Genomic DNA, 27,159 nt, shown 5'->3' on the forward strand with positions numbered 1-27,159 from the left:
AGGAAGTGGGAAGAAAACAGGAAGTCACTAAGTCTCCTGAAGCATGGGGAGAGGAGCAGAGAGAGGAGCAGGGGCCCCAACAGAGTGGCCCAGACACCTGAGAAAAGTTTGGTTGATTTTATAGATTTGCTCCTCTGGTCCCACTGATTGTGCTCCCCTTTCCGTCTGTCACCAGAAACTCCCGTATCTCTTCCTGCCTGATGCCCCTCTCCTCACCCTCTTGCCAGCTCCCTAACCGCCTGGTACCCTCCCCCCCTTCCCCAAGAGGCCCTTAGAGCCGAGGAAAGAAGCTGGAAGGATGAGATGGGGTTTCATGTGACTTCGTGGTCCACCGCCCATAGCACCAAGCCCTGCCGGTGGGTTACTAGATATTCAGAAATAAGCCTGGGAACACGCTTTAAAATAGTGCTCAGTCTGACACTTGAACTGCATTCTCACAGCTGGGCTCAGTGTAGAGTTGAGGGGAGGGTGGAAACTGCCAGCCAGAAGCTTCCAAGGAAGGGGTTCCCACCTCCAGGGAAAAGAAGAGGGTGTCTCCTCCCCTCATGCCAAGATTTGATTTCTTCTTCTTTGCGGCTCCAAGGCATTAAGGATTCGGTCACTGGCTTGTTTTAATCAATTAGGAACTGGTCCTCTCCCTGAAAAGTTTCAGAGACCCGATGTGGGCAGCCATTGGCAACCTGTATTTCACCCCCTGTGTCAGATTCCTCCCCTCTTCCTCCATTTCTTGCTTCTTTTTTTCTCCACCTGTAGAAAAGCTCCTGGTGTACAACGTACTTGAATTTTTGGACGGGAGCATATTGCAAAAGTAATACGTGTTCATTGGGGGAATAATGAAGTAAGGATTTGACGAAAGCAAAAAGCACGTCATTCCCCATAATGGCTTCACCCAACAAGTCCCCTCCTCAGGGGTGATCCTGTTAAACAGCCTGTGGATGTCTTTCTAGAAGCTTTCTATGTACCCATAAGCATATGAAAGTAAGTACAGGATCATTCAAAATGAATTTACATTGCATTTATTGGTCTGCCACCTTGACATTTTGCTCTGTTCCTAGGGCTTGCCGTAACAAAAGACCAAACACCGAGAAGCTTAAACAACAGAAATGTTTTCTCTTACAGTTCTAGAGCTAGGAGTCCAGATCAAGATACTGGCAGGGCCAGGCTCTCTCTGATGTCTCTTTTAATTTTTTTTTTAATGTTTATTTAGTTTTTTGAGACAGAGACAGAGCATGAAACGGGGGAGGGTCAGAGAGAGAGGGAGACACAGAATCTGAACAGGCCCCGGGCTCTGAGCTGTCGGCAGAGAGCCCGACGCGGGGCTCGAACTCACAGACCGTGAGATCATGACCTGAGCCGAAGTCGGACGCTCAACCGACTGAGCCACCCAGGCGCCCCACTGATGTCTCTTTTAGTTTGTGGTGTGTGTTAACAATTCGTGATATCCCTTGGCTTGTAGACACATTACTCCACTCATATGGCCATCTTCTCCCTGCACATTTTCGCATTACCTTTCCTCCATGCCTATCTGTCTCTGTATCTAAATTTCCTCTTTTCCTAAGGACACCATGTCATATTGGATTAGGGCCCACCCTTAAAGATCTCATTTAACTTGTTTGCGTCTGTAAAACTCTTTCCAATAAGGAAACTACTAAGGGTTAGGATTTTAACATATCTTCTGGGGGGTATACAATTCAACCCATAACAATGGGCGTTAAGTCTGGACCCACTTTGTTTTCTTAATGGCTACCTGATATCCCAGATTTGTGTGTGTGTGTGTGTGTGTGTGCTATAATTTACCATGCCCCAAATGATGGATATAAGGTCATCCTCAATTTTCTGATATAACGAACAGTGTTGCAATAAAAATACTTACATCATAGCCCACATATTCTTGCACACTTGTATTTTTTTTTAGGATGGGTTCCTAGAAGTAAAATTTCTGGGTCAAAGGATACGTGCATCTTAAATTTTGATGGACATTGTAAAACTGCTCTGCATAAGATTATATCATTTTTATACCCACCAACAGTATATGGCAGTGCCTTTTCTCCTCACATCTTGATGAACACTGGCTATCATCAATCCTTTATATTTCTGCCAGTCTGATGGGTAAACAGAAAATGTGTCTTGTGTAGTAGGTATTTCTCCAATTTCTAATAAAACTGAACATAGTATGTTTATAAGCCATTTGATTTTTTTATCCGGTGAATATTTTTATGCTTTGTTCATTATTCCATGGGGTTGTATATTCAACCAACAAATATTTATAGAACACACATAATGTGGCAGCATAATGTGCTGGGTCTAGCTATGTTTGTTTGTTTGTTTGTTTGTTTGTTTTCTTATTGGCTTATAAATTTTCAGAAGGCAACTTTCTATTGGGAAAATTATTCAGTTGACTATAATACAATTAACTTCTTTTCTTATGTTTTTGTTTTCATTTTGTTTATAGTATCTCTTGCCTTATACAAACTATAAAAATTTAATTGAATTGCCCCATCTATATTTTTTTCTTATTTATTGGAAATCTCTGTTTAGAAGGCTTTTGATAGGCCAAGATTATGAAAAGCATTCTGATGATTTCTTCTATTACTTTGTAATTTTGGTGGGGGGGGTGGCATTCACATTTTTAATCCATATGGAATTCGTATGTGTTGATGTAAACTTATCTTCTTTTCCAAAATGGTCTGCTGATATTTAAATACCGCTTAGCAATTATTCTGTCCTTTCTCTTACCAGTTAGCAATAACAATATTAGCTAACATTTTATTGTATACTTTCTGTTTTCGCTTTGGTTCCCTGAATGAAGAACCTGAAACAAAAGCTTCGTGCACTTAGAAACGTGGGTCCCATGAGACAGCAATTCGTAAGTGGGGACTGAGACCCGACAGGAGCAAAAGTCAACACATGAATATGCTTTTGAGTCAGCTATCCCCTTCAGGCAACTGTTGCCTAATCCCCCTGGACCTTCTGAGTAATTTACCAAGTATTCTGGGAATTTTACTAAATACACTGGGAATGCAGGGGAGAAGCATTTATCCCCTGATTCCCATTCGTCACTGGTCAAGGTTGGCCCTCTGGACATTAATATCCTACATTTCCAGGCTGGGCACGTAGGAGCGCAGAACCCATCTTCACCTGCATTGTTCCACATTTCACCGCAACGTCCCACAGCAGAAAATGAGGGTTTAGTGGTGGGGCCTGAGACAAAAGTGCTCTCTGACTCAAAGTGCATGAAGCTGCTCAAAGCTTGCGATTCGTGCAGTTGGTTGTTGCCGAAAGCTCTTGAACAGTGCTAACAGAACTTTCTGCAGTGAGAGAAAAGGTCCATATCTACGCTCCCCAAAATGGTAGCAGCCCCTGGCTTCAAATGGTGAACTCTTAAAATGTGGCTCGTGAAATGGAGAAAGTAAATTGGCAGTTTGGGGTTTTAATTAATTCAGATTTAAATATACCTAGCGCCATGTGGCTAGCGGCTACTATGGACCCTGTGGGTCTGGATTAAGAGGTGCCCGATGAGGATTTTGAAATAGTAAGTGGTACCAATACACCTTCAATGACACACCAGGCCCCCGAACAGTTTGGCGTTTTCTACGATGTATTAAGACCCTCACACGTATTATCTTATTTAACCCTCACGATGACGCTGTGACATGGATATTTTTTGTGTTATATCATGAGGTGACTAAAGCTTAGAAAAGTTAAGTGACTTTCCTGTGTTTGCAGAGCTAATAACTGGTGGGACCAGGATGCAAATCTAGGCGGTATAGTTTCAGAGGGTATGCCCTTTTATGATTATATTATTAGGTTCCCTTTGCATTCAATTCCCACAGACATCGGGATCTCTCTCTGGATTTTTTTATTTGCCTATTCACCGACCACGGTTGAAAAACTGCAGCTCTCACGTAGGTTTTGACTCCTGGTAGCTTTCTTACCATGCAACCTTTTAGCATGTTTAGGCCCTTTTTTCCCTCTGCAGGCCAGAAGTAGTTACAAAGGTAGAGGTCAATTAAAATGCTTCAGGCTTCAAATAATAGGAAAATGAACGGAAAAAACAAAGGTGTTGTTACTCCATATAATAAGAAGCCCAGAGGCAGGCATTTCCAGGATTAGTTTAGAGACTTAAGGTTCCAGATTCACTTCTTTTCCCATTTTTCCGGCATAGTGGCATTTCCCCCTACAGATTATCCACGGTCTGCAATGGCGACAGCAATTCCAACATCACGTCCTTACACGACCATTCTAGAAAACGCGGGTTTGGGGAGGACACTTAGAGTGGCCGCTATAATCACAAGGGAGGCCGTGATTCCATTTGGAGACAGCGTAGATTTACTATTCGAAAGAACTAAAAAATATTCCAAGTTTGTTTTATACTTAAATGTAATCTCTACGTGGAAACCAAAATAAGGGGAGAGTATAGGAGTCGGTTCCGGGAGTGGAAACAGTGTGCATTCAGTTCTGCATTCTATGCGTAAAAGGAAATCATGTCTGAGTTCAAAAGACACAACGGAACGATTTCTTTCTTGGAAGAATTCGATCTTGCCACACAATATCTCATCAATGGGAGGAGAAGTGGACTTTTCCACTCACTGGCAGCAACTCTCAGTAGAGACTTAAACCATAGCACCCTAAAATTTTACATCTGGGGAAATCTGGGAAGTCACGTGGTCCCAATTTTCACGTGGCAGAAGAAACTCAGCCCCGTTCAGACCGCGTAAGGACGAGAACCTCGGTTCCCTAACAGCTTTTCCAGGCCCGCTCCCCTGTTGTGCCCCCCCCCCCAGTGGGCTCTAATAATTTCTGAGTACATTTTCTGTGAAAGCCCTTGAACCACTTTTGACCCACTGCTGAAACAGGCCCTGTGCACAGTCGTCAGAACCCTCGTACTGCTGTCGTTCAAAGAACCTGGATATTTTCCAAACAATCTAGATTATATTTAACTCTTACAAACATTCCAGATTACTTAGGCATTTGGTGGACATCGTAAGCTTAAAACCTGAAAAGACAGACGGAAAGTCTGTTGTGTATTTTCTAATGAAAAGGGTGATGTGTACTGATTGCACAAGACTCAGCCACCTCTTGAGAAAAGAAAAAATCTCGAGGGAACAAAAATCACCCGGTAACATCGTGGCTTAAGTGTTCCTATACTCTTATAGTGCATTTATATGTGCATTCTGAAATGAAAAATTCTGGGGGCCTGGGTGGCTCAGTCGGGTAAGCATCTGACTTCGGTTCAGGTCATGATCTCGAGGTTCGTGGGTTGGAGCCCGGCGTTGGGCTCTGTGTTGGCAGCTCGGAGCCTGGAGCCCACTTCCAATTCTGTGTCTCCTTCTCTCTCTGCCCCTCCCCCGCTCATGCTCTGTCCCTCTCTCTCTCTGTCAAAAATAAATAAACATTAAAAAAAATTAAATAAAAAAAATTTAAAGATAGAGCCAGGGTCATTTTCCAATATCAATAAATAGTATACAGTTTGATTTTTTTAGTGCAAAGTCTCATAGTATATCAACAAACCACGCTTACCCTAGTCAATCCTCCATAGTTCAACATGTAGGTTTATTGCTAATATTTTAAAATTTTAGACATATATCTTTATGCATTCCCAAAGGTAGAAATATATAGGCAAAAGATACACATCATGTCAAGGTCATGAATACATTTTGCCAAACTGTCCTCCAGAAAGCTTACGCCAATTTTCCTAGCTCCTAGCCCTGTGTCAACTCCCCTGGCCCCCCCTTCCCTTACCCACAGTGTTGGTTATCATTCATCGTAATCTCGGCCAAGGGCAGTTTTCTAAAAGCCACGCTTACCTTTGTGACTGCGTTTTATTTGTCCCCCTTTGCGGTTCCCATGAATTCTTGTCTTGGCCAAGGCTGTGTGAGGGGTTTCTGGCCTCACTCGGCTGCGCTGACATTGATTCAGCAAACAGTTTTGCCAAAAGGACAAAGCTAAGGGATGTGTTCACTTGAGAGACTGCCAGCCGTGGCCCATGAAGAGGGTTCGAGGGGGAAACAGCAGCTTCTTCAGAAGCGCCTCTGAGGTTCTGGAGAGAGGTGATCCCTTCTTTAATTGCTTTCACCTTCCTCTCCAGCAGGTGGTCCCCCCCTGGCCTCAGATTTCCCTAGGTAGGATCTCATTTGCATTTCCTTTTGCACTGCTTGCTGGTGGATACACAAAGGTGAATCTGGGAGCACATTTAACTAACTGGCAGGAGAATCTATTCCAGACAGTTCTGGATAAGCTCGGTATACGAGGGTATTTTATTCACCGCAAAATCAGCGCAAACAACGGGGTGCTTCCTTTCCTTCCACGCACGCTTTAATAACCCAACCCAGTCGTAATGAATTCTGGGGCAGAATTAATGTAAAAGAGTCATGATGATTAGGTAATTATCAAGTACAGAGAGTATTTAACCTTCCCAGCGACAGAACTGCCTAAGACTACCTGATATCATGTATGCTCTCTGAAAATAATTAATAATTTAAAAATTATCCCATCGCTACTACTAATCAAGAAATCAGGATCCAGGAGCAGCGTCAATCAAACTGAGTTTTTCTTCCATTTAACGTCTGCCACAGGGCTGCTTCTCTCTAGTGTCTTTGAATGTGTCGGCCTCTTTGATTTTTATTTCAGGCTGGCCAGACTTAAGCTGTTGAAAGTCTCTCAGAATATCTCAACAAGCTGAGACACATCACCCTCTAAAATTATCCACCCTGAGTGAAATGCCAGGGAGTCACCTTTGGCCTCTGCCTTTTTTAATTGCAGCTCAAGCCATTTTTAAGCCAGAGGCTGTGACAGCCCCGTGTTCTGCTCTCTTTCACCCACCCTCCACTCCCCTTATCCGTCTTGGGCGGTCTACTCAAAAAAGAATGTGTGTGTGTGTGTGTGTGTGCGCGCACACGTGTGTGTGTTATGTACTGTATTATGTTCTAATAAAAAATAGATGTGTTGTCTCCCTGATGTATATTTCAATTCCACGACAAAGGCAGCTATACATAGATAAGCTTTACCAACCCACACATACATGAGTGCCTGTGTGTCCCCACAAGTGCGCACACATGCACATATAACACAGAGAATAAAATGATTTGTCATGCTAAGTGCCAGAGCGTGTACTATGGGAGGGTTCATGGTAGAATCACCAGAAGAGCCTTTAAAGATTATTTTCTCCAAACCCCCTACAGAGATAATCCTGAGACACTAAAAAATACAAGTGACTTTTCCAGGGTCCTACAATTAATTGAAAAGAGAAAAAAATTACTGAAATACAGGTTACTGACTCCTGATCTCAGAAGTGTTTTCCCTCAATGTGATATAGCCCAAGACCGGGGTAGTCAAATCATAATCCAAGGAATCTAATTACCAGAATATTTGCTTTTATGCACACTGCTCCCTCTTCCTTGAATTCCGATCCATCGTCCTTCTTTGGTTGGCTGGAGTCTTCAAGATGTAAATCATGGAGCACTTCCTGCAAGAGGCCTTCCGTGATACACTCAGGGTTAAGGTCAGGTCCCTCCTGTGACCTCCTGTCGCATTCAGTGCTTACTCTTAAACCAGTGACCTTTACATTGTTTGACCAATGCCAGTTTTCTGGTCTTATATTTCTCCCTAAATTCTAAGCTAAGAAGGGTGCATGCGGTTCCCCCTCGGATCCCCAGCCCCTCGCCCAGTACACAGTGCTCACTCAGATATATCACGAAATTATGCAAAATCCTATAGATTCAAAGAGCCATGACAGGGCAAGGGGGCAGATTTGTAGAAAAGCTCAAGCCAGATAATCTGTCAACAATCCTGGACAAATAAATAGGCGCGTGAAGGGAAGTCACTACGAAAGGGTGTTCCTAAAAGGCAAGCACAGCACAACATTAGACAACCTTGCTCCTTTGTGAAGCAGAAATGCTTATCGGGGTGAAATCCACGTGGGTCGAGGGAGGACAAGAACGTGACTCCATTTGTACAGAGAAGCAGAAAGGGAGCCGAAGGCAGGGGGAACATAGATGCCAATGACAGCCTAGAGCGATTTGGAGGCTTACTTGGAATCTCCAGCCTGTTTCTGTGGAGAGCACTATTTTGGGGGCAAAGGAGGGTCTAAATTTCTGCCTGCTGAATCAACTGACCATCTGCTGTTTCCAGATCCAGACCCCATGAGGCTAGTTTAAGGATGAAGATGGGGGTTGGGGGGGTGAGATTCTGAAACACAATTAGCCTCTAACCCAGGGCTGGACTCTCAGAAAACAGACAATAGTGCGAGATTTTCACATGCGTCCCTCTCTTCCTCATTAGGCCAGGCCTGCATCATTAATCCTGCCTCCTGAATGTCCTTTATTCTTTGCAAACATTTGCTGAGGACCTTTGGGTGCCAGTCACTGGCCGGGCACTCAGTTATACCGATCAGCATTTCCCAAACTTCTGTGATGACAGCAATCATTGCAATACTCTGTCATATTTTTATTTACAAATTCTCGAGCCACCATGCTGTATCTACTGATGTAAGTAATCTAGGGCAGGGGTCCAAGAATATGTATTTTTTTTTTCCAACTTTCCCAAGAAATTCATACCATGAGACAACTTTGGTGGAGATAAGTAACAGCAACAATAACATTAACAGAACAATAAAATAAAATAAATAGAGATAATGGCTCTTATCTCCAATGAATACACAGGTGAAAGAACCTTCTTTAAAATAATCATTCCTGGGACGCCTGCATGGCTCAGTCAGGTAAGCATCCGACTTCGGCGCAGGTCATGATCTCACGGTTTGTGAGTTCAAGCCCCACGTTGGGTTCTACACCGACAGCTCAGAGCCTGGAGCCTGTTTCAGATTCGTGTCTCCCTCTCTCTCTGCCTTCCTCCTCTCTCTCTCAAAATATAAATAAACATTAAAAAATAAAATAAAATAAAATAAAATAAAATAAATCATTCCTGGCCCAAGGGACATTCACTTTACTTCCTAAGAAAATACATGAATATAACTAGAAGTCTTTTTTTTTAAGTCCATAGAATTAATTTGTGTGATTTCTGTGCAAGCATTTCTTTTGGGGATTGACTTGGAAATCTCCACAAGAGGACAAGTAACCAATGAGAGGACTCCAGAGTAGCTATCAGCAATGTTGACCCAACTGGAGGATTCTTTGCAGAGCTGTGCTTAAAAAACAAAAATGTAGGGGTGCCTGGGTGGCTCAGTCGGTTGAGCGTCCGACTTCAGCTCAGGTCATGATCTTGTGGTTCGTGGGTTCGAGCCCCGTGACGGGCTCTGTGCTGACAGCTCAGACCCTGGAGCTTGCTTCGAATTCTGTGTCTCCCTCTCTCTCTGCTCCTCCCCCGCTCAGGCTCTGTCTCTCTCTCTCCTTCAAAAACAAATTAAAAAAAAAAAACATTAAAAAACGAAAATGAAAACTTTCATATTGTATAAAGTGTAAAAGTCATCACGCATAACTTTTAAGAGTTCTGGGAAACATTTGCGGGCCATTTGGAGAATGAGGAAGAGTAAAACTCAGCCACCCCCAGCAGAAACTTATGATAGATGAGACATTTAGTATGCATTATGGAGACAAAAAAATCACCCAGCTTCAGCCACTAATGCAGAACTTGGAGCAGCTGGACAAACAGTTCTCAGAAACTACTAGACAATCAAAATCCCATTTGGCTGTCACCATGATGGTTGCCCAATACCACCCCCCACCTCCTCTCTCCGTGTCAGTATCTCCTCCTCCTTATCCATTATTACCCGCATCCTCTCCCCCAACCCAGAGAACTCATTTCCTCTCTATCCACTGTTCTTGGCCCCCTTTCAAATGCTCTCACCCAACTCCAGGAGCTTTATCAGTCCTGAGGCATTAATGCATGTACCGACAGTAGAGATGCAATGACGTTATTTCTACATGATACCAAGATAATCAGAGCACTTGTTGGGGGAAAAAAATCTCTCTGATTGACAGTTGCTAGGTACAAAGACTAAGTGAGGAACTGCACTGATCGCTTTTCAACTGGTACATTTTGGTGTTAAAAATTATTAAATATTGGGGATTCCATGGCCCAAGGTTTTTGTTCCAAATTTGTTTGTTTGCTTGTTTGTCTTGCCTTGTTTGGCAATGGGGTCCATTTTTCCAATGAAATATTATGCGGAAGCCTAATGCACATATATGCAAATCGAGCTGCTCTGGATAAATGAAGGGAAGGGATCAGATCCCTGCTGTTCCCTGCGGTTGTTCTCCTTCAGTGTTCTCCTCATCGCCCCGCAGGTGCTCAAGACTCTACAAAACCCTGTCGATAGTCTTCTCAGCCCCTTGTTTTACCAATGAGGAAACCGAGATCCAGGAATCAGCAATGAAGTCCTCACCAAATAGGCAAATGACAGTAGTCTGGAGGGCGTATGTCTGAGACGCAGTTATCTACCAGAGCTGAAATCAGGAATTGGAATTCTTGCCCATGGCAGCAGAACTAGAAGCAAAACTCGGGTCTCTTGAATTTGAATCCTTTGCCTTGCCCCCACTCCAGGAAGCCAGTCTTGGCCCATGAGCTAAGATTCCTCCATAGGTTGGGGCAGGGTGGCAAGAGGAAGGAGCAGGTGTTTTTTCGGCCGGCCGTCTGGTGCACACGGCACCTACTCACGGCTTTCTCTGCGAGCACTTTCTCATTTCTTTGAAGTTCTGAGCTGGATCAAGGTCAAAAATGATGAGTTAACCCCTTAGAAACTAGACAGATATCCCCAAAGAAAATAAAATGGAAAGTTACAGTTTTCATCTCCCGTCCACCATCAATTGCTGTATATTGCAGCCCTGCCTGTCAAGGAGACAAGTGTTCGTATAGCTCTGTGTCTTCCTTTCTTCATCTTTCCACCTCCCTCTCAATCACTGACCCAGTCCACATCTCTGCATTTGTATCCATCACTATTCTCCTCTCCATCAAATATTCGAAGCTTCTGACCACATTCTTTGCCCTGCCCCAAACAGCCTCTCCTTTTATTATCTGCCAATAAGGTATTAATACATTAGTTGCCTCAAAGTGCACTCTTTAATGAGGGCCATGGACATTCATTTAGCTGAATTTGATAGTGACAACACATTGACATTGGTAAGGTTAATGATCCAATGCTTTATTTCATTGAACAAGTTGAACAACACTTAGCACATTGATCCGCAATGTCCTACAATCCGTCTTTGCTATTACTTTAATGGTGCCATGGCATCAATGCCCTTTAAGTAATTGGCACCATGAAAAGATGGACTTGGCCTTGTCATGTTGGATTAGAGCTATGCTGAATTGTAAAAGATTTTTGTCTTTTCTCTATTCTATCTTTCCTCTCATTTTATGTCTTCCTGATTGAAGGGGCAAGAGGGGGCTCATAGAGGCTGGGAGGGAGAGTCTGGCTATATAGTGAAGAGACAGAATTGGGTATGCAAAGATAAAATGACCAATGTCTTCTGAGCCCTCATGTCCTTTGCAGATCATCAGGCCTGTGCGACCTCAGGCAGGCCTCTGAGCCTCCTTAGATCTATGGGTGTTCATCCACAAAAATTGGCATAATTAGTGCAATCTTCTTAACCTCATCTGCCTCACAAAGGATGGGTCCTAGGTTCAAAACGTTGCTCTGCCCCTGGGTGCTAAGAGCTGATGGAAGAAAAAGAAAAGAGTGGGGTGGGGTCTCACCTGAGCCTTGCCCCTGAGAGTAGGCAGATACTGGTTTGGGGACTCTGTGGACCAGAGCTCGACTCCAGGGCAACATCGGAAGCAGCGAGAAATAGAGGTTAAGATCTTGGCAAACTCACGGATCTGCTGGGATAGGGCTAAGAGGTCTTGACCAGGTAGGTAGAACACACTGATTGAAAAGGAATATGTCCTTGAGACACAGTTGTCCAACAGGGCTATTTTTTTTTTTTTTTTTAGGACAAGCCTCCTGACTGACCTGAAGGTGGGCCTTAGATGGGTGAAGACTTTGAAAGATGGGAAGATGGGCTTAGGCTGGGGGAACCACACAGAGCTCAGTGGTCTCTGAGTAAAGATATTCCTTGATGTGTCAGCAGGAGAGAGTCTAATGGATGATGGGCCACTAAATCCAACCCTTTTTCTTTAGTTAAATTTTTTTTTATAATTAAAAAATGTTTTTTAATTTTATTTATTTTTGAGGGAGTGAGAGACAGCGTGCAAGTGGGGCAGGGGCAGAGAGCGAGGGAGATCCAGAATTTGAAGCAGACTCCAGCTCTGAACTGTCAGCACAGTGCCCGATGTGGGGCTTGAACCCACAAACTGTGAGATCATGACCTGAGCCGAAGTCGGATGCTCAACCGACTGAGCCACCCAGGCGTCCCATTAATTTTTAATATTTATTTATATTTGAGAGAGAGAGAGAGAGACAGAGCGTGAGTGGGGGGAAGGGCAGAGAGATAGGAGACACAGACTCCAAAGCAGGCTCCAGGCTCTGAGCTGTCACTACAGAGCCCAATGTGAGGCTCGAACTCAGCAAACTGCGAGATCATGACCTGAGTCTGAAGTCAGACATTTACCCAACTGGGCCACCGAAGCACCCCAAAATCCAGCAAACTCTGAAGCCTACAAACTTACTGGATTCAGAATTAAGTCTATTCGGTTGGAACAGGCTTAGGATTTGAAAAAGAGTGCAGAAAGGTGAGCTCTGAGCAGTGAATGAGAAGCCCCACAGCACATGTAGACTACGGAGGCCAACACGCCGACCCTGACTTTATCATTGTTTGTTGGCTGACGTGATCAATACACAGGTTACTAAACAGCTCTGAGTTCCGTTCCCCTCCTCTGTAAAAGAGGGAGTAATACTACCTCACGGGGATGTTGTGAAGTTGGTTAGTATAACATTTGGGGTGAGCCTGGCTGGGGCTGGGGGAGGAATCAGCAGCGCTGAACTTATGTTTGAAATGGACGAAATGAGGCAGACGAAAGAGGCATGAAGAATGTCTAACATCATTCATTTAACAGACCTGCTATGTACCAGGCACCTAATTTGGAATAGGGAAAACAAAGACAGACCATACGGTGTTCCCGCACCCAAGTTGCCCAAAGTCTAACAGGAGACAGACTGTATATTTTGATGTCAGCTCTGAAATATTTTGGTCCCAAGAAGGAAAACATTACCAATCCACAGAAAGAGAAAGTGTGAGGGCCCCATTCTTTCCATCATCTCACTCACTGTCCCCTACATTTCTGATTGTGCCTAGGAATGGATGGATGAGTTTAAAACTGGGGGAAATTATTAGGGAGCCACATTTGGCTGTAGACCTAAGCCATGTTCTCTAGAAAATTTTACCAATAAAGTTTATGTGTGTATTTCCATCTGTGTGACAACTGTGCCTTATTTCTCAATTGATTCTAAATTCAATAGGGGAATAAAGAGGGTGTTGTTTATTGGTTTTCACAAAATCCAACATGATGCAGGTTATTGTCCTGCAGAAGCATGTCCAAAGCATAGAAATGAAATGCAACATTGAGGGATGTTTTCTATATGGGGTGTGTGTGTATGTGTGTGTGTGCACTTGTGAACATATGGAGAGCAGGTGAGTGGGGGAAAGATTACAGGAGGGATAGGCTGCTAACCAAAGGATGATTTGGAAAAGGGAAAGAAGCAATACAGACAAAAAGATCATATTCTGAGACCTGAATGTGATAAAGAGCATTTGTGAAAAGTTTCAGAAAAGGCAACATGATGTGCAAAATTTCAGCATGAGTGGTAGCATTATTTTGTCCACATTGTACCAAGGACCTACATCTCACGGGGTAGCACTTCTCAGATTCCTCCCTGTCAGAGAGTCAGCAATATCTCCATCAGAGCTGGCCCTGTGTATACTCCAATGACACGGAAGTGTACTTTTGGGCATTATTGTACCTCAACAAGTCTGGATCTCGAGTTTGGGTCCCAGTCTGCCATCATCAGTGCAAACTCTGTGAAATTCTGGTTTCCCCATGTGGAAAAGGATCTGTGTTCTGTAATCTCTAAGACTTCCTCCAGCCCTGATATTCCATGGAGCTCTCACCATTTCACACTTAAAAAAAAAAAATCAGTTCTTTCTTGACCTTTCCAACTCTCAACAGGGCTCTCCATTCTCAAAATCTGGATAGATTAGTTATCGATATGTCAGATCTAACTTGGCCAACTCTTGGGAGCATCTTCCTGTAAAGCATCACTTGGAACTTATTTGATCGCTTCTTTATTATCCACATAGGAGGGGCTGGCCAATTTTGTAGAGAGAAAACAAATATTGAGCTGAGCCAGCGTGTGGTTTTGACCCAAATACAATTCTTGAAGCTCCTCTCTTTCCCTTAAGAATTCCAGTACCCACTAATCATAGACACCAAAAAAAGGGGGCTCATGCCAAGATTTTCTCTCTGCCCAAAATTGGGCACATATGGAAAAGTTTATTCCCCAGGGCAGAGTTTCTCAACTCGGGCCGTCCGGACATTTTGGGCTAGATGGTTCTTTGTTGTGTGGGGCTGTTCTACGAGTTGTAGGATGTGGAGCAACATCACCTGTTTTTAACCACTGGATGCCAATAGTGCTTCCTCCCCAGTAGCGACAACCCAAAGTGTCTCCAGACACCATTGAACAGGTCCTCGAGTTCACAAGTGTTTTGTTTGGGAACCACTGCTCTAGGAGGTTGTAGTCCCTCTTCCCAAAGTGAGAGGATTGATAATAAGCTAGGTAACATCCTCAGAAAGAAGCTGAAGAAAGTACTATTCATTCCTTCGTTCATTCAACTAACGGAGTTCTTACTGGGTATGTGCTACACTGTTTGGTTATTTAAATTCTCGCTTCTAGACTCCTACCTCTAACCACTTCAAGGCTGACGAGGCTGCTTTGACCCCGTATCCTCAGTTGTTACTTACGCCATGGCCACAATGGCCACTTCCGTTGTCTGTCATTCGAGCATCTCTGAGTGCCGCACCCTGGTCTGTCAAATGGGAATGATGATGGCATATTCCCGCCTGCCCACCCAGTTGTGTCAAGGGAAAAGAACATGGCAGAGGAAGCAATCTGAAAACTGTGAAGCACCGTATGAGGGAGAGAAATTGTTGTTATCATGATCATTATCCGTAAAACAGAATATCTGGAAAGAGAGCATTAGCACAAACTGCCAATCGAGCAGAGAGACAGCCAGCTGAGCAGCGAAACAATAACCATCCAGATTGGAGGCAGGAGAAGGGATTAGAGGAGAAAGGCACAATCCCTTTGCTTATTTGGGGGCAACTAAATCCACTTCCTCCAGGAGTGGGAGCCTACAGATAGGAAGCCCAGGGTGGCTGGGAGCAGGGGCGCTCTTGGGCCCCGAGGGCAGAGTTCCTTGGTGGAGCCTGGGGCTCAGGCTTCCAAGGGCCATGCTTCTATGGGAAGGGATAATCAGGACGTTAGTCTGTTAACATATAGTAGGTACTTCCTACGTGCCAGGCACCATGCAAGGATCCTTCCTCAGAATGTTCTTTATAAGCCCTGCATCTAGAGGGGATGGTGGCAGTCTATGCTGTTCTCACAGCCCAAGTGGGCATGTTTCTGCTGGACGTCCTGCCTATGCCACCCTAGTAGTCCCATGGAACATTTCTACATTCCATAAGGGCAAAATTGGTGGGTTTTGCAAACACTAGAACACGAAACAGGATGGTCCGTGAAATCACTCCTGTACAGTTATGAAGCACATGTCGTGGTTCTGTATTTTCTAACGGTGATGATGCGCAGAAGCATGTGTGCGATGCTGAGTACATAGCAGGTACTAACCTAGACTCTTTAAAGATCCTTCATTAAGTAACACAAACTAACCGTGAAGATCGATACGAACACCATCGCATGGAGAGACTCGCAACCCTTTCTCACTACCAAACCATTTCCATGGCCCTATGCCTCGGGATTTTCAATGAGAGGGAAAAGCAAAAGCATGTCCCCAATGGGCAACTGTCCAGGCAGCACCCGGAACTCTTACTACCACGCACGGCCGGCCGTGGTGCAAATGACCGCGTGGCATTCAGCGGACAAGCGGCAGGAGAAGTGACGGCGGGTGAGGCTAGAAGGTGCACCGTGTGGCGTCCCTGGCTGGCCAGATCAGAACCAGTGGGCAGCAACCACGGGAAGAGAGACAAGGGCAACTTGTCAGCAAATCCGAGGTTAGAAACTCCGAGGGCAGCTGGAGAAGATATCAGTTTACAAGACACCGCAGAGACTTCCCCTCTTCCACTCAGGCAGAAATTTTCGGGAATGAGTCTTGTCATGATTCTTTGAGCAGGAAGAATATAATTTAATAATTCTTGCTTGCTTGTGTGCGAAGGCACATGACCTACTAACGGGACCATCAGAGTCCCGCGAAGAGACGTTTTCTTCAGCACTCAAGGAAATCGTTCTACCTCCCTACAAGAGCAGCACGGTGCTCCAGTGACATTTATTTATGCTCTGCCCCCACTCCTGACTAAGGAGACCATGGTACCCAAGGATCTTAGTTTCCTTCGTAGAGAACTAGTAAACACAAATCAGTCCAGGACCTGCAAGTTGTCATTTTTTTTTTTTTTTTTTTTTTTTGGACTGAGGTCAAGCCCTTCTGTCCAAGGCAACAAACATTTCATTTTTGCTAAGGCAAAGTAGGAAGGAGAAGCATCCTTCCCTGATGTGCTGTTAGCAGAAGGTGGTTTAAGCCTGAAAGGATGGCTCCATTCGTCGTGGGCATGGCCAATGCTCTGAATGTTTACTGCCCTGACTTGACCAGCAGACTCCGGTCAAAGGAAACATCTTTGGCAGCTACAGATTCCCTTTTCGACCAGATACCGTGTCTCCCACATTTAAAACCACCTAGAAATGTATCTTACCATTTGTTATAGTTCCCCGCATCACACAATTCAGTTTAATCCGTAAAGCCACCGAAGACAGGCATTATTATTAGAACCCCCCGTTTGACAACGGATAAAATGAGGCCGTGGATGAAAAAATGACATTCTCGTGGTCAGGAAGCAGCACAGCACATTCTCACCATGCGTGGTCTTTCCAAGTCTGAGACTCCAAAGACCTTGAACTTCCCGCTTCGCCACCCTGAGCGCATCTCTTGGCTGTAGGGTTGGTCATTTATTTCTTTGGGGGCCAGTTCTGCCTCATCCGCCAACAATGCGATTCCTTCCATGGCAGCAGCTGGCTTTGGTGGCTCCTGGGCTCCCATAGCTCCCACTCCCCCACCCCCACGGCTGCTTCTTTCACACTTTCACATCGAGCTACCAGAATGGTGCCCGTGGCTCCTGGTGCACCTGCTTGAGATACCAAAAGCACCCAGGAGCCTCAGAAAGGGGACGGTTGTGGCACAAAACTTTCTGACGCCGTCGGATATGGGGTCTGTCCTTTTTTCACCTTCTCTTTTCCTTCTAAATTACTCTTGATTATGCAGCATCTGGTTCCTTCTGAGATGCATATGCTTCTCCCCCTAAATCGGGATGCCTGTCGAGTAGCCCATACAGAGAGCTGCATACAAATACACAGCTGAAAGTTGTCTTTAGAAGTCCTCCATAAATCAGATCCACAAGCTCAGCTAGCTCATCCCTGGAAGTGGCAGATAGAAGCACAGGCAAAAATGCCAGACACCCCCCCCCACCCTCCACCAAGTCAGCCGATAGCTCAGAAGCTTTCTTTTGCTCTAGGTACTGGCAGCAGGCAAGACAAATAGCAAGGAAACACGTCTCGGTCTTTCCATTGGATGGATCTGCGGTCTTCCTGGCAGTGGAAGAAAAAGGGAAGCTGGGGTGTCAGGATGAGGCCACAAAAGTCAAAGAGGGAGGATCAGATGATGTTCTCATCTCAGTCAACCCTCACGTCGGTATTTCTGCGCCCCCCCCCCCTTTTGCCATCCTCACTCTGCCTCTCCGTAAGTTACTAGTGTTCTCCTGCGAGGCCTTAAACCCCTCCTGCTATGAGGTCCTTCTAGACATATTCTCTTTCTTACTCATCTCGGCCACGTACCTTACACATACTTAGCATTGAAAACGTTGGTAGAATTAATTTGAGTTAGATGATTGGACTTGCGTTTGTGGCCAAAAGAAAATTCGGAAAATAAAGAAGTAATTATTAAAACCAAGACACCAAGAAGGCCTAGTGCGAGCCATGAAATGCTGTGGACTAAAGAAACCAGCCTTTCTTTGAGAGCATAAAGAGAAGTTTTCGCCAACCTCTTTCTCTACCAAATGGCTTTTGGGGGTGGGGGGCACAGACAGCCCTGAGAGCCAGCACCGGGATCCAACAGGGAATCCTATCCAGGCCAGGGTGGGGGTTTTTCCTGCCTATACTTTTAGTATGTGGAGCCAAAGGGCAATCAGAGAAAACAACCCTTAATGCAAGCCAGAAACTTTAAACAGATTCTCTTTGCTTTTACCACTTTATTGAGGTACAGATGACGTACAATAAAATGCACGTATTTAAGGTATGCAATTTGATAAGGTTTGACATATGAATACACCAATAAAATTATCACCACAAGAACATATCCATTTACCAACCCCCCCCCAAAATTTCCTTGTGCCTTTCCTACCCCGCCCCTCCCCAGGCAACCAGTAACCTGTGTTTTTTGGGGGGTTTTTGGTGCTATAGATTTGTTCGCATTTTCTACTATTTTCAAATCAATGGAATCATGCAACATGTACTCAATGTTCATTCCGTGATACTGTTGGGTAGTATAGAGCACAACTGGTTTATCCATTCACCTGTTAATGAGCATTTGGATTGTTTCCAGTTTTGGACTATTACAAATAAAACTGAGTATAAATATTTACGGGATATACAAGTTTTTGTATGGACATGTGTTTTCATTTCTGTTGGGTAAATACCTAGAAGTGGAATAACTCAGTCATGCGGTAGACGTATGTTGAACGTTCAAGAAACTGCCAAGCGTCTTTACAAAGTGTTTGTACCATGTTATATCAAGCAGCGGTAGTATAAGAATTCCAGCTCCAATAAGTTCTTGCCAACACTTAGTCAATCATCTTAATTTTAGCTATTCTAACAGGTAGTGAGCGATACATCATTGTGGTTTTACTCCCCTTTTCCTGATGACTAATGATGTTGAATATATTTTCATATGCTTATTTGCCATCTGTGTATCTTCTTTGGTGAACGTGTATTCAAATATTTTGCCCATTTTTAAAAGGAGGTTGTTTTCTTCCATATTATTGAGATTTTTACAAGATCAACGCTGTTGAAGACTCATTTGCATATATTTCCATGAAGTCTGAAGAACTTCCAAATCCCACTAGCTTCCACCATGATCAACATGTAGAGCATGCCCATCGCCCAGAAAGTCCTACCTACTTTTGGAGGGTCCATCCCTCTCCCTTCAGTGCTTATCCTTTTTGAAATGACAGGCTTATTGAGATATAAGTCATATACCAAGCAATGCGCCCATTTAAAGTGTACAAATCAGCGGATTTTTAGTATAGTCCCAGATTTTGGAATGTCACCGTAATCAACTTTCCGCATTTTCAACACCTCAGAAAGAAACTCCATAGCCATCAGCAGTCACTCCCCACCTCCGCTCCTCCTTCCTCTACTCCCCACCACCAACCACTACTTTATTCTCTGCCTCTGTAGACTTGCCTATTTATGGACACTTCATATAAATGAAACCATATAATAAGTAGCCTTTTGTGATTGGCTTATTTCTCATAGCATGTTTTCAAGGTTCATCCATGTTATAGCATATATCAGTAGTTCATTTATTTTTATTGCCACAGCATATTCTGTTATAGATATGCCACATTTCATTTATCCATTTATCAGTTGATGGACATTTGGCTTTTCGTTTTTTGACTATTATGTATAATGCTTTTATGAATATTTGTCTACAAGCTTTTTTGTGGACTTTTATGAAATCATAGAAAACATACGTATTGGTCTCCCTCCCCCGTTCCCGGTGCAGAGCTTCTGAAAGCTTTGTAATTTTCTAAGAGTCGAAAGAGCTGAAGGCATCTCTTGGTCTCATGTTTGGGCTTTGGCCTTATCACTGACACAGGGCTCCTAAATGCCTTGACAATTCCTAAGTGCTAAGAGCACCGGAGCGTCTTCTGTTCTAATAAGGAGATTCAGGGGTGCCTGGGTGGCTCAGTTGGTTAAGAATCTCACTTTGGCTCAGGTCATGATCTCATGGTTCATAAGTTCGAGCCCCATGTCAGGCTCTGTGCTAACAGCTCAGAACCTGGAGCCTGCTTCAGATTCTATGCCGCTCTCTCTCTCTCTCTCTCTCTCTACCCCTCCCCGACTCATGCTTTGTCTCTGTCTCTCAAAAATAAATAAACATTAAATTTTTTTTTTTTAAAAAAGGACACTCTGATTAGGCTCCTGGATGTAGGCTTGTCCCATAGAGAGCCCATGCCATAATTAGAAACTTGGAATTTTAAAAGGTCCCCCCCGCACCCAATTTTCCAGAGTAGGGAGAAGGGCTGGAAATGAAGCAAATGATTGGTCATGCCTACATGAGGAAGCCTCCCTGAAATCCTATGGGGTTTGGTGAGCTTCCAGATTGGTGAACACGTTCACAGATGAGGACAGTGACATACCCTACCTTCATGGGAACAAAAGCTCCTGCCCGAGGGACCTTCCCAGACCTCATCCTATGCATCTCTCCATCTGACTATTCATCTGTATCTTTTGTCATATTTTTGAAGAAACAGGTAAACATAAGTAAGTGTTTCCCTGAGTTCTGTGAGCTGCTCTAGAAAAGTACTCAAATCCAAAGGGGGAGGATATCATGAAAAACTCCGGTCTGTATCCAAGTCTGATAGATGTTGTGGGTAACCCGGGGACTTACCACAGTTGACCCTTGAATAACACAAGGGCTGGGGTGCTGACCCCTGTACAGTCAGAAATCTGTGTATAACTTTTGACTCCCCATAAACTTAACTACTAATAGCCTACTGTTAGCCTAACAAAAACATCAAACAGTTGACTAACACAAGTTTTTAGTATACTGTATTTTTAGAATAAAGTAAGCTAGAGAAAAGAAAATGTTATTAAGAAACTCATAAGGAAGAGCAAATATGTTTACAGTGCTGCACTGTGCTTATCAAGAAAAAAACCTGCATGTAAGTGGACCCATGTGGTTTAAACCAGTTTTGTTTTGTTCCAGGGTCAACTCTACCTGTGATTGGCCTCGGAAGTGGGGGGCAGTCTTGTGGGACCGAGCCCTCAACCTGTGAGATCTGACACTACCGTCAGGTAGATAGTGTCGGAATGGAGTTAAATTGTACGACACCCAGCTGGTGTTATGGAGAATTGCTTGTAGCTGTGGGGAACTTTCCCACACATTTGGTGACCAGAACTGCCAGGAGTCCAGTGTTCTGTGTGAACGTAAAAGAGACATAGGAGGGAGGACTGGTTTTTTCCAATACAATTCTCTTTTATTTGTGTGTGTGTGCGCATACCTAGGAGAGGGATTGCAAGGCCATATGGCAATTCTATATTTAACATTTTTTTTCTTAGAAATTGACAGACTGTTTTTTAAAGATCTGTACCATTTTGCATTCCAACCAGCAGTATGTGAGGTTTCTGATGACTCCACATCCTCAAAGACCCTTATTATTATCTGTCTTTTTTATTACAGCCACCAGGGTGGGTATTAAGTGGCAACTCACGGTGGTTTTTATTTGCAGGTCTCTGATGGCTAATGAGATTGAAAATCTTTTCATGTGCCTGTTGGCCCTTTGCATATCTTCTTTGGAGAAATGTCTATCAAATCCTTTGTCTATGTTTACACTGAGTAACTTATTATTATTATTATTATTATTGAGTTGTAAGTGTTCTTTATGTATTCTAGATACAAGTCCTTCACCAAACATAGAATTTGAAAAAAAGTTTCTTACGGGTGGTTTTTTCACTTTCATGATGGTGTACTTTGAAGAAAAAAACTTCTCATTTTGTTGATGTCTTATTATGGAGATTTAAGAGTTCTATGCAGACATATGTATATATTCTACATATATATTATTTATCTTTATATATACTTTGTACACATTTTTTCCCAATCTGATTTGTCTTTTCATTCTCCTACCAGTATCTTTTGCAAAGCAGAAGTTTGAGTTTTCATAAAGTCCAATTGATCAATATGTTCTTTTATAGGTTATCCTTTTGGTATATTATCTCTGAAAATTTGCCTAATCCAAGATCGCAAATATTTCATACTATGTTTTCTTTTAGAAGTTACCTAGTTTAGGTTTTACATTTAAGTCTATGATCCCTTTGAGTTAACTTTTCTATATCATGCAAAGTATAGATTGAAACTTATTTTTTTCTTTCTCCTTTCCTTCTTTCCTCTCACCCTCCCTCCCTCCTCCCTCTCTTTCTCTTTTTCTTTCTTTCTTTCTTTCTTTCTTTCTTTCTTTCTTTCTTTCCTTCTTTCTTTTTCCTATAGATATTCCATTGCTCAGCATCACCTGTTAAAGACTATCCTTTCTCTACTTAGCTGCTTTTTAACCTTTGTCAAATAACTTGCCCAGATATGTGTACGTCTATCTATAGATTCTCTCTTATTTTCCATTGATACATATTTGTCTATCTTTAAACTAATATCACACTGGCCTGATTACTGTAGCTTTATTAGCCTTGAAATAAGGTAGTGTGAGCCTTCCAACTTTGTTCTTTTTTAGAGTTATTTTGACTATTCTATATTCTTTGCATATCTAGTGAATTTTAAAATCAGTTTATCAACTTGTACAAAAAAACCCCACTGGGGTTGCACTAAATCTGTAATCAAATTAAAAACATTGACATTGTAACACTACTGAGTCTTTCGGCACATGGCAAAGTATATCTCTTCATTTCTTTAGGTCTTTAACGTCTCTCAATAATCTATTGTAGTTTTATTGTGCAGATTTTTTGTATCTTTTATCAGATTTGTCACTATTTCATATTTTTGATATGATTGTAAATGTTACTGTAGCTTAATTTCAATTCCATTTATGTATTGCTAGTGTATGAAAATGTAACTGATTTTTATATATTGATCTTATTTCCTAAAATCATGCTAAACTTCCTCGTTAGGTCTAGTATTATTTTTATAGATTCCATCAGAGTTTTCTGTATCAGTGGTTCTAAACTAGGGGTGGGTTTTACCCCCTGAGGGTCATGCAGTAATGTCTGGAGACATTTTGAGTTTTCATGCCTTGGGTTCAGGGCATGGGCAATAACACTGGCATCTAGTGGATAGAGGCTAAGGTTACTGCTAAACATCCTACAACGCACAGGACAGTCCTCCAAAACAAAACAAAAAAAATTATTAGACTCAAAATAACTAGCAGAGATTGAAAAATAACTGTTCTAGATAACAAACATATCATCTGCAAATAAAGATTTACTTCCTCTTTTCCAGTTCTCATGATTTTCACTTCTTTTTTGCCTGGTTGTGCTGGACTAATCTCCAATGTTAAATAGAAGAGGCGAGAGAAAGCAGACATATTTGTCTTGTTATTGATTCTATGGGGAAATATTGAGTCTTTCACTATTAACTATGATGTTAGTTGTAGGTTTGGGTTTTGTTTTTTTTTTTTGTAGATGGACTTTATCAGGTTGAACACATTCCCTTCAATTTCTAGTTTGCTGAGAGGTTTTTAAGGAAGAGTTGTTACATTTTGTCACATGATTTTTCTGCCTTTATTGAGATGATCATATAGTTTTTTGTCATTAGCTTGATGATATGGTGAATTACACTGATTAATTTTCAAATGTTAAGCTATCTTCACTTCCCTAAGATAAATTCCACTTGTTCAAGATATTATTCTCCCTTTTTATATTGTTGGATTGGATTTGATGAAAATCTGTTTATAATTTTTCATCTATTTTCATAAGATATTTGTCTATAGTTTGTTTGTTGTTGTACCTGTCATGTCTTTTTCTGGTTTTGGTATCAAACTAATACTGGCCTCAAAAAAATGAGTTAAGAAGTATTTTCTCCTTTTCAATTTTCTGGGCACTTTATGTACAATTGGTCTTATTTCTTCTTCACGTGTTGGAGAGAATTCATCAGGGAAGCCCCCGAGCCTACAGTTTTCTTTGTGGAAAGATGTTTACAGATTCTATGTCTTTTTTGGCATATGGCTACTCAGATTATCTATTTTTTCTTGATGAGCATCCGTAGTTTGTTCTTTTCAAGAAATTTGTCAATTTCATAAGCATAAAGTTGGCCACAATGTTCCCTCATTACCCATTTATTATCTGTAGATTTGTAGTGAGGTCACCTCTCATTTCTAATATTGGTAAGTTGTGTTCTCTCTTTGCTTCCTGAGCATGCGACTGGTTCTTGGAGATTGATAAAATTGGAAAACCTCTAGCCAGACTGTTTTCTACTTTGGTGATTTCTGTTTTGATCTTTATTATTTTCTTTCCTTTTACTCTAGGTTTAGATGCCCTTCTTTTCCAAGTTTTTTAATAACACAGAAAGTGAGATCATATGATTTTAGACTGTTCTTTCTTAATATAGATGCTTAGTGCTATAATTTCTTCCCTAAATACTGCCATAGCGCATCCCACAAATTCTAATATATTATATAGTTATTTTTGTGCAATTCAAAATATTTCTGATTTTGTCTTTGACCAATTAGTTATTTAGAGGTGCATTATTTAGTTTCTAAATCTTGAGTGATTTTTTACGTATCTTTCTTTTATTGATTCTTCATTTAATCTATCGTGGTCAGAGAACATATGTTGTCAGGCTTGAATTATGTTAAACTTATTGAGACTTGTTTTCTGGCCCCAAATATAGTCCATCTTAACAATCCGCAATAGCAAGCAAGCCTCCAGCCACAGGACAAGCATTTAAGGGTAGGCTTCTGCCCCTAAGAAAAACTTGCCCATGCTCCATGTATACATAAAAAGAATATATATTCTGATGTTATTGGGTGGGGTTGCTCTGTAAATGTAAATCAGTCCAATTGGTTGATAGCATTGTTCAAGTCTACCTTGCCCTTGTTGATTTTCTGAGATCTTTAACATTGTAGTTTTCATCGCGTTTAGAAAAATAATTGTCAATTCTGTCTCAAAATATGACTTTGACTCCCCTTTCTTTTTCCTCGGGGACTCCAGTCACATGCCTATCAGGATGCTTGAAGTTGTCTCACAGCTCTTTCTATTTTTAAGTTCCTTTTTTCTCAGTGGGTTTCATTTTGGGTAGTTTCACTTGCTATGTCTTCATGTTTAAAAATCTGTTCTTCTGCAATGTGTAATCTGCCATTAATCCTATCCAGTGTATTTTTCATATCAGACATTATGGATTTTATATCTAGAAGTTCAAAGTTCCTTTTGGATGCTTCATATAACTTCCATGTTTCTGCTTAACTTTTTGAACATATAAATACAGTTAAATGATTGTTTTATTGTCCTTGTCTAAATCTATTATCTATGTCATCTCTTGATCATTTTTAATTGATTTATTTTTATCACCAGATGTCCTATTTCCCTGTTTCTTTGTATGCCCGGTAATCCTTTATTAGATTCCAAGCATTGTGAACTTTATTTTGCTGGGTGCTATATTTTTAAAATTCTGTAAATATCTTTGAGCTTTGTTTCCAGGCAGAGTTGAGTTACTTGAAAACAGTTTTATCTTTTTCTGTCTTATTTTTAAGATGTGTTAGGTGAGACCAGATCAGGGCTTGGTCTAAGACTAATTATTTTCCACTACAGAGTCAAAACCTTCCTGAGTAGGCACCCTATGCCTTATTAAATATGAGTTTTTCCAGTCTGGGTAGTAGTAATGGGCACCATTTGCAACCCTGCATGAGCACCCAGCACCATTGTCTCTAATGCTCTTAGATGACTATTTCCTGGCCTCAGGGATTTTCCTACCACACATGTGTTAATGAATACTTTGCTAACTACTGAAGAAAGACCCTCTGCAGATCTCTGGGATTCACTCTGTGTCTCTTTCTCCTTTCCACTTCTCTCTCTTGTAAACTGCAGCTACCTTGAACTTCTTGGATTCTTATTTAGTTTTTTCAACTTAGGAAGTTCAATAGGCTCCGCCTGGATTTCCCTGCCTGTGTCACAGGCTAGAAACTCCTCAAGGCAGTAAGCTGGTGTCATTGTAGCCCTCACCTCATTTGTTTCCCCCTCTCAGGGATCACAGTCCTTTATTGCCGAATGTCCAACGTCTCAAAACCGGAGTGTCATATATTTTGTCTGTTTTTCCTTCGGTTGTTTCAGAAAGGATGGCAAAATCAATCCATGTTTCTTTATCTTGTCCAGAACAGAAGTCTTTAACTACATTGTCTTTTAGATCTCACAACCGCTTGGTAAGTACTAAATTAGTATTGAAATTGTGCCTATTTAATAGGAAGATAATTTGAAGGACAGAGAGGTTAAACTTGTTTAAGTTTGCATAGCTCTTAAGTGAATGATTTAGAATTCACACGTAACCTCTGTGACACAGGGGTCCGTACTCAGAACCATCATAACGCATATCTCTCCAGGCTTGTTATATACCATGACCCTTGTGGGTTTGCTACCTATGACCAACCCCCAGTCAGCCTCACCTGAAGTCCGATTCTAACCACACTCTGACATTCTGTGACTTCTTTAATTTTGGCTCATTCGAGCAATGAGCAGAGAGGGAGAAAGGGATCTGAATAGTCTCAGATCCCAGCAAGTGAATGAAGGTTGGAAAGGAAGCCCTAAGTAAGTGATACCCTAGTGGTCCCATCTGGCCATCTGCAATAGCAAACAGCCTCCCAGCCACAGGACTGCCATTCAAGACATCCCATCCACAATTTAAAAAAACAAAAAACAAAAAAACAAAAAAACTTGGTAAAATGAAAAGCAAGGCTAGAGAAAAACTTGGAGCGGGATGAAAAAAAATTATTGTTTTCTAGGATGGTTCACAGAACTGTAATTGGGCACAAGATAAAGGCAAGAGTTGTTCTCAGAACAGGTGTGCCATGGGTGAGGGGGTGGATGGAAAGAGAAAATGAAATGCCAGAATTAGTACTAGGCACCATATCCTCGGCCAGAATAAAAAGGAAAATGATTCAGTGCTAAACCATCATAAGATGTTGTGAGTTGGTTTGAGTCCTTGATCTAGGTCAGGATCTGAGAACTCAGCTAAGAGGAAGAAAGGAAGAAAGAGAGAAGACCAGCTGTGGAGAAGTAGAAATGACCCTGCCACGGTCACTTGGGGAAGCTCCGTGGAAACATCTGCCTTGGTGACA

The sequence above is a fragment of the Lynx canadensis genome, chromosome F1 (genome assembly GCF_007474595.2).
Source record: "Lynx canadensis isolate LIC74 chromosome F1, mLynCan4.pri.v2, whole genome shotgun sequence".
Lineage (NCBI taxonomy): Eukaryota > Metazoa > Chordata > Mammalia > Carnivora > Felidae > Lynx > Lynx canadensis.